Here is a 7,558-nt window from a genome sequence, read left to right on the forward strand (position 1 = left end):
GGTCTCAGAAGACATTTGTTTCCTGCTTAGTCTTTCGGGCATCTTAAAATACATCATTAAATAAGCACCGCAGATCACAATAAAAAAATCACTGATGTGGGTAGCTGTGCTAGGTGGGGTTCAGCAATAACTTTTCATTCCCTTCTGCCTTTAATCCCTTGTTATGCTGTTTGCCCAACTTCATTGTCGGGAAGTGCACAAAACCGGTTATCCGGGTTTGGCTCCAATCCAGACTGGGTTCAGGCTCGGGCTCAATGGGTCTGGTACGGATCTGAGCATTGTGAGGGGCTGAGCCAGCTTGTGAGCCTGCTGGAGAGGTAAAGGGGAACCCGGCGAGGATTCCCTTTTACAAGTAAAAGGAATTCCCTAAAGTAAATGTGGCGGGACAGGCAAGGGGAGAAAAGGCAGTGGTGGTGTGGACCAGGGATTCTCAACGTTGGGTCCCCAGGTGCTATTGGACTTCAACTCCCATAATCCCCAGCCTCAGTGGCCTTTGGTTGGGGATTATGGGAGTTGAAGTCCAATAACATCCGGAGATCCAACGTTGAGAATTCCTGGTGTGGGCAGTGAAGGCATCCACAGCATGACAGGGATGGTGGCAGCGGGAGTTCCTCTAATCCCACCCCCCGCCAGCCCCCAAATGACAGGCCAGGCAGGCTGAAGCTCAGTTTGGGCCTCTGCGCATGAGCAGAGGCCACTAGAATATGACAAATATGAATACGACAAATATTTACATACCACTTTTCAACAAAAATTCCCAAAGCGGTTTACATAGATATAAATACATAAATCAAATAGCTCCCTGTCCCCAAAGGGCTCACCATCTAAGAAAGAAACGTAAGATAGACACCAGCAACTGCCGCTGGAGGGATGCTGTGCTGGGGATGGATAGGGCCAGTTGCTCTCCCCCTGCTCAGTAAAGACAATCACCACTTTTAAAAGGTGCCTCTTGACTTGTGCCTGTGCACAGACACCATCTACGTGCCCACGAGCCAGCTCTTCAGGCTGGGCTTGGTTTGACTTAAGCTCAGCCTGGCTTCACTTTTTATGCGGCCGGATACTTTTACTGGTGTAGAAAGTAGTGCATTCAGCTAATTTCATTGGCAGGAGTGTGGATGCAAAATTTGCTACCTGTAAGTCAATGGGAAGTATGATAGTCAACATTTCTTTAAAAAAACAACTAAAAACACCCCCCACAAAACTATTTGAATTTTACTGGTGTAAATTTTATACTGGTATATAAGCAGTGTATTCAGCTAATTTAATTGGCAGGGCAAGGCAGGGAGGAAGAAAGGAAGAGATTGAGAGCAATTGGGGAAGGGGATGAGGAAGACAAAAAGTGGTGTGAGGCGTGCATGAGGCTGTGTGTAGCCTTCTGGAGGTGCATTGGAATCAAATTCGACCCACCACCCAATTGATTTTGACACCCCTGCTCTAACCACTACACTATAGTAGAGCCCCTGGTGGCGCAGTGGTACTACACTATAGAGCCCCTGGTGGCGCAGTGGTAAAACTGCTGCCCTGTAACCAGAAGGTTACAAGTTCGATCCTGACCAGGGGCTCAAGGTTGACTCAGCCTTCCATCCTTCCGAGGTCGGGGGGGGGGGGCAATATGCTAAATCATTGTAAACCACTTAGAGAGCTTCCAGCTATAGAGCGGTATATAAATGTAAGTGCTATTGCTATTGCTATACTGGTTCTACTACACCAATATAATGCAGAGCATCCTACAATTGTTTTAGAAATATATAATATATAATAGATAATGCAATTCACTGAGTTACATTATACAGTGCTCATTAGAATCAACACTGAATAGGATGTTGGGAGGATATTGCATTGCCAGCACTGTAACAATAAATGTCCTTTTCACAAACCATGGAAATTAGGCAGTCAAAATACCTGCCCGTTGAAGACCAGAGCAAAGGCTATCTTATTTTATTATTTATTGTTTCTTTCGTTTTTCACATTGATATCCTGCTCCTCCTCCAAGGAGCCCAGAGCAGGGCGCCTGGTGTATGTTTACCTCCACAATAACCCTGTGAGAGAGGTTGGGCTGGGAGAGAAGTGAGTGGCCAGTTCGGATGAGAGAAGACGGAGACATGTCCCGTATAAGAGATCGGCTGAAAGGAACTGAAGAACTGAGAGCTGGAAAAAGTTGCAACGGAAATTATTATTTTATGATGAGTACCATCTGAAGTGGCGCAGCGGGGAAAGGCTTGGCTAACAAGCAGAAGGTTGCCGGTTCAAATCCCCGCTGCTACTATATCAGGCAGCAGCGATATAGGAAGATGCTGAAAGGCATCATCTCATACTGTGTGGGAGGAGGCAATGGTCAACCCCTCCTGTATTCTACCAAAGAAAAATCACAGGGCTCGGTGGGCACCAGGAGTCAAAATCGACTTGATGGCACACTTTACCTTACCGTCTGAAATGCCTGAGGAAGGGTAAAATTACTATTAGAAAAAACTATTGCTTTCAAGCAATGTATTAAATGAGATATGACAATTTGTCTTTTGTGAGGAAGCCGTCACAGAACTGATGCATTGTAGGCCAGAAAAAAACACACAGAGCTTTTGGTATGTATACCTTGTCTTGATCTCGCTCTCAAGATGGCTACATTGTGCACATTAGCAAAACAAAGGTGATGTTTTCGTAATGCTGGTGGTAGGAGAAAAAGAAGAAATAAGAATCCCACCAAGTCAAACCACACCGGGTACAATGTATGTTGTGATTTGTGGGTTTCGTTTTCTTAAATTGTGGTGTTAGCCACCATGAATTCTTCCCACTCCCCACTCTCGGAGAGCTTAAATAGGTACTCCTCATAATCTAGGAAGGAGCAAGAAATGACCTCCTGCAGATGCTGGACTACAACTCCCATGATACCTGACTGTTGCCTACTCACAAGGTTGTTGTGAGGAGAAACTTAAGTATGTAGCACACCGCTCTGGGCTCCTTGGAGGAGGAGCGGGATATAAAATGTAAAAAATAAAAAATAAATAAAATAAATTGTGCTGCATTGCCTTTGGTCACTGCAGCTGGGGATGATGGGAGCTGTAGTCCTGCAACCTCTGGGGACCCAAGCTTGAGCTGGGAGCTGTGGCCCAGGAGGAGTGAGAGGATCTCATGCTCAACATGGTGCAGTGGTTAGAGAATTGCACCAGTCATGCACTCTCATCCTAACCTATCCTGCAGGGTGGTCGTGAGGCGGTGAACATCGAAGAAGGAGCATTATCTCTGCCCACTGCTGCCGAGGGCAGGAGAAAAAAACCAATGTGGTGCCATTAGAAGTAGCAGATTTGGGGGCAGACATTAGGAAAACATTCCCAATAGGGAGAGAAGTTGCAGAGCAGCAGTTGGTTTTGCATGATTCAGTTGTGTGATCATCAGACTCCTACAGTTGTTGAGTTGTAGAAGCAAAATTCTCTCCCTCGCCCCCTACTCTATGAGGCTGCTCACACGAGCAGCCAAGACTGGGCTAAGGCAGCCAAACCTGGACTTAGGAACATAGGCAGCGGCCTTTTACTGAGTCAGACCATTGGTCCATCTAGGTCAGTATTGTCTACACAGGCTGGCAGCAGCATCTCCAAGGTTGCAGGCAGGAATCTCTCTCAGCCCTATCTTGGAGATGCTGCCAGGGAGGGAACTTGGAACCTTCTGCTCTTCCCAGAGGGGCTCCATCCCCTAAGGCAGGGGTTCTCAACCTTGGGTCCCCAGATGTTGATGGACTTCAACTCCCATAATCCCCAGCCCCAATGGCCTTTGGCTGGGGATTATGGGAGTTGAAGTCCATCAACATCTGGGGACCCAAGGTTGAGAACCCCTGCCCTAAGGGGAATCCAGTGCTCACATGTAGTCTCCCATTCAGATGCAACCAGGGTGGACCCTGCTTAGCAAAGGTGACAATTCATGCTTGCTACCACAAGACCAGCTCCCCTCCCTTCAAAGAAGTTACTTTACGTAATCGGCAGGATTCGAACTTGCATGGGGAGACCCCAGTGGATTTCTAGTCTGTCACCTTAACCACTCGGCCACAAGGACTCGGCTGCCCATAAGAACTTCCAGGAGGTACATGGTTCTCACCAGCAAACTGGCCTAGGGAGCCCGCCTCATAAATGAGGTCACAGGAATGTCTGCTCTCTTAACCTCGTTTACCTGACCGTGTGTCAGCGCCTGCTGCTTTCCGCTGGTGCTGAAGCACTGTCGAGCACCCACCCATTCCTGGGGGGGGGGGGGATCTCCACAATGCACTGCTCGCTTGCATGGTGCATTGAAGGATCTCCGGGGGCCAGGACATGTCATCCCGGCCTCCAGAGCTCAGTGATGCAGGCACGCAGCGTTGCTTGTCTGGGAGCACGCTGCATGCATTTCGTGCTCCCAACAGAAACACTTGGTCGTCTGGGAGAGAGGGAAATTAGGAACATAGAAAGCTGCCATATACGGAGTCAGACCATTGGTCTATCTAGCTCAGTATTGTCTTCACAGACTGGCAGCAGCTTCTCCAGGGTTGCAGGCAGGAATCTCTCTCAGCCCTATCTTGGAGATGCTGCCAGGGAGGGAACTTGGAACCTAGATGCTCTTCCCAGAGTGGCTCCATCCCCTGAGGGGAATATCTTACAGTGCTCACACTTCTAGTCTCCCATTCATATGCAACCAGGGCAGACCCTGCTTAGCTAAGGGGACAAGTCACGCTTGCTACCACAAGACCAGCTCTCCTCTCCCAAGCCTTCCACCACCACCCCACAGTAGTGTGAACAACCTCTAGGTTACGAGTTAAATGGGTGATTATACCAGCAACAGCCTTGGTCAACATTGCTCAAGAGGTCCATTGTGCTCTGCTGTGCATTACTCAAGTCAACAGCATTCCCTCGAGGCAAACCAGCCAGGCAGAAAGGTGTAACGATGCCTGAGGTGTGGCTGCCCTTGTGGGCAGCTTTAATGTTCCAACAAAAATATGATGCTTGGTTGTGAAGGCAGGCCATACCGCAGCTAGACAGGACACACCTGAAGGAACCAGGAGCCCTGGGAGGTACAGGAGACCGGCTAGCCGGGGCTTGACGCTTGGGGTTTGAGTTATGCTCTTCAACATACGGCTTAGGAAATCACACCTGCTGCTGTGGGTCATGGTGTGCTTCCTCGTCAGCCTCACACTTTCACTGCTGCAGCGGACAAACAGGTAAGGACCTCTTGGGCGGGGGGACGTGTTTGGGCGTCTCTTCCATGAGGCGAGGTGAGGCAGTCACCTCAGGCAGCAGATGATGGGATGGCTGGGAAGGCAACAAGATGCCCCTCACTGCTGCCCTCCGAGCAGCTCTTCAGAACCCATCTGGCCCTTGCAAGCCTGGGGAGGAGTGCCTCTCCCCACACCCCTTGCAAAGCCCACAAGAAGCACCAGGAGAGAAGAGGAGGTTGCTGGCAACCTTCCCTCCTGCCTATCCTCTGTGCCACTTTCAAAGCTTGCCAAGACGACATGGGACCTTCCTTGCCTCAGGTGCTGCAGTACCTTGGGCCTCTCCTGGTGCGTGTGGCCTCACAAACACCAGGGTTTGTGTGTGTCTGCATCTGTGTCAGTGTCTTCGGAGTGTCATGGCCATGGGGCCCCCCTGTGTGAACAGGAACCTAAACAGGTTGCACGCTGTATCAGAAGCTGTTACAAGAACAGACCTTTAACTGGAAATGCTGACAGGTGGAGTTGGGATCTTCTGCATGCCAAACATTTTGTCCCTCCTGGGTCTAAAGCAGAGGTTTAGGAACATAGGAAGCTGCCATAGACTGAGTCAGACCATTGGTCCATCTAGCTCCGAATTGTCTACACCAGGGATTCTCAATGTTGGGTCCCCAGAGGTTATTGGACCAACTCCCATAATCCCCAGCCCCAATGGCCTTTGGCTGGGGATTATGGGAGTTGAAGTCCAATAACCTCTGGGGACCCAACGTTGAGAATCCCTAGTCTACACAGACTGGCAGCGGCTTCTCCAAGGTTGCAGGCAGGAATCTCTCTCAGCCCTCTCTTGGAGATGCTGCCAGGGAGGGAACTTGGAACCTAGATGCTCTTCCCCGAGCGGCTCCATCCCCTGAGGGGAATATCTCTCAGTGCTTCCACTTCTAGTCTCCCTTTCATATGCAACCAGGGTGGACTCTGCTTAGCTAAGGGGACAAGTCATGCTTGCTACCACGAGACCAGCTCTGCTCTCCTCTCAGCAAGGCTTTCCCCCAACCTTGCTGTCTGTGATTCTTTAACTGGAGAAGCCAGGGACTGACATATATATGGCTGCCCTACAGAACAAATGCTTCCCCATAATAATTGCCCTGTTGGCTCAGACCAGAAGTTCAACTGGTCCAGCATGATCCTGTATTCCACCCTGGTCAACTGGATGCCTCTGAGAGACCTGCAAGTGAGGTGTGAGGGAAGCAGCCCTCTCCTGCTGTTGCTCCCCACCAATATTGGAATACAGTAGCATCCTGCCCCTGAACATGGAGGCTCCATTTAACTACAGTCATTTCCCTGAGCAACAAGGTCTGTGATCTAAAGCAGGGACAGCTTTAGGGGTTTGCAATCGGTGTGACCAGACACAGCAAAGTATTTTGAGAGGTCCTGTAAAGGGTCCCATGCTGTTTGGGGTGAGACACCAATACATATTTTATTTCTCACTGGGGGCAGGGATTGGAGTTTTCAGTTTTTACGCAGGGTGCCAGTTAGCTGGCCTAGAGAATGTTGTGGAAGGAAGCTGATGGAGCTGTGAAACTGAAACCAAGCAAGTCTGGTTGTGGAAATTGTCTGGAGAGGAGATCTTTTTGGGGAGCACAAGTCAGCAGCTCCTTTCCGGAGGAAAAATTGGGGTTGTCAGATATTTATTTATTGACATCATAGATAAGGATCTTAATTTTTTTTTTTTTTTGGCTAGATGTTAGTCCACAGGCTCAGGAGGTGTCCTTCCAAAACCTTGCCGTCCCACAGGAAAAATAACATAACGTCCTTTGATGTTTGTGGTACCATATTCACAATGCCTGAGTTTGTTGCCTCCATATGCCACATGTTCTTAGCCAATCAGGGAGCTGCCAGATGCCACATGTTCTTAGCCAATTAGGGAGCTGCCAGATGACGCATGTTCTCAGCCAATCAGGGAGCCGCCAGATGCCACATGTTCTTAACCAATCAGGGAGCTGCCAGATGACGCATGTTCTCAGCCAATCAGGGAGCCGCCAGATGCCACATGTTCTCAGCCAATCAGGGAGCCGCCAGATGCCACATGTTCTTAGCCAATTAGGGAGCCGCCAGATGCCACATGTTCTCAGCCAACCAGGGAGCCGCCAGATGCCACATGTTCTTAACCAATCAGGGAGCCGCCAGATGATGCATGTTCTCAGCCAATCAGGGAGCCGCCAGATGCCACGTTCTCAGCCAATCAGGGAGCCGCCAGATGCCACATGTTCTTAACCAATCAGGGAGCCGCCAGATGCCGCATGTTCTTAGCCAATCAGGGAAAAACTGGATGTGACGTTTGTGTAAAGCTTCCCTATGCCAAATCCAACCCTTTAAAGCCCAGTCCAGTTTAAT

The sequence above is a fragment of the Hemicordylus capensis genome, chromosome 6 (assembly GCF_027244095.1).
Source record: "Hemicordylus capensis ecotype Gifberg chromosome 6, rHemCap1.1.pri, whole genome shotgun sequence".
Taxonomy (NCBI): Eukaryota; Metazoa; Chordata; class Lepidosauria; order Squamata; family Cordylidae; genus Hemicordylus; species Hemicordylus capensis.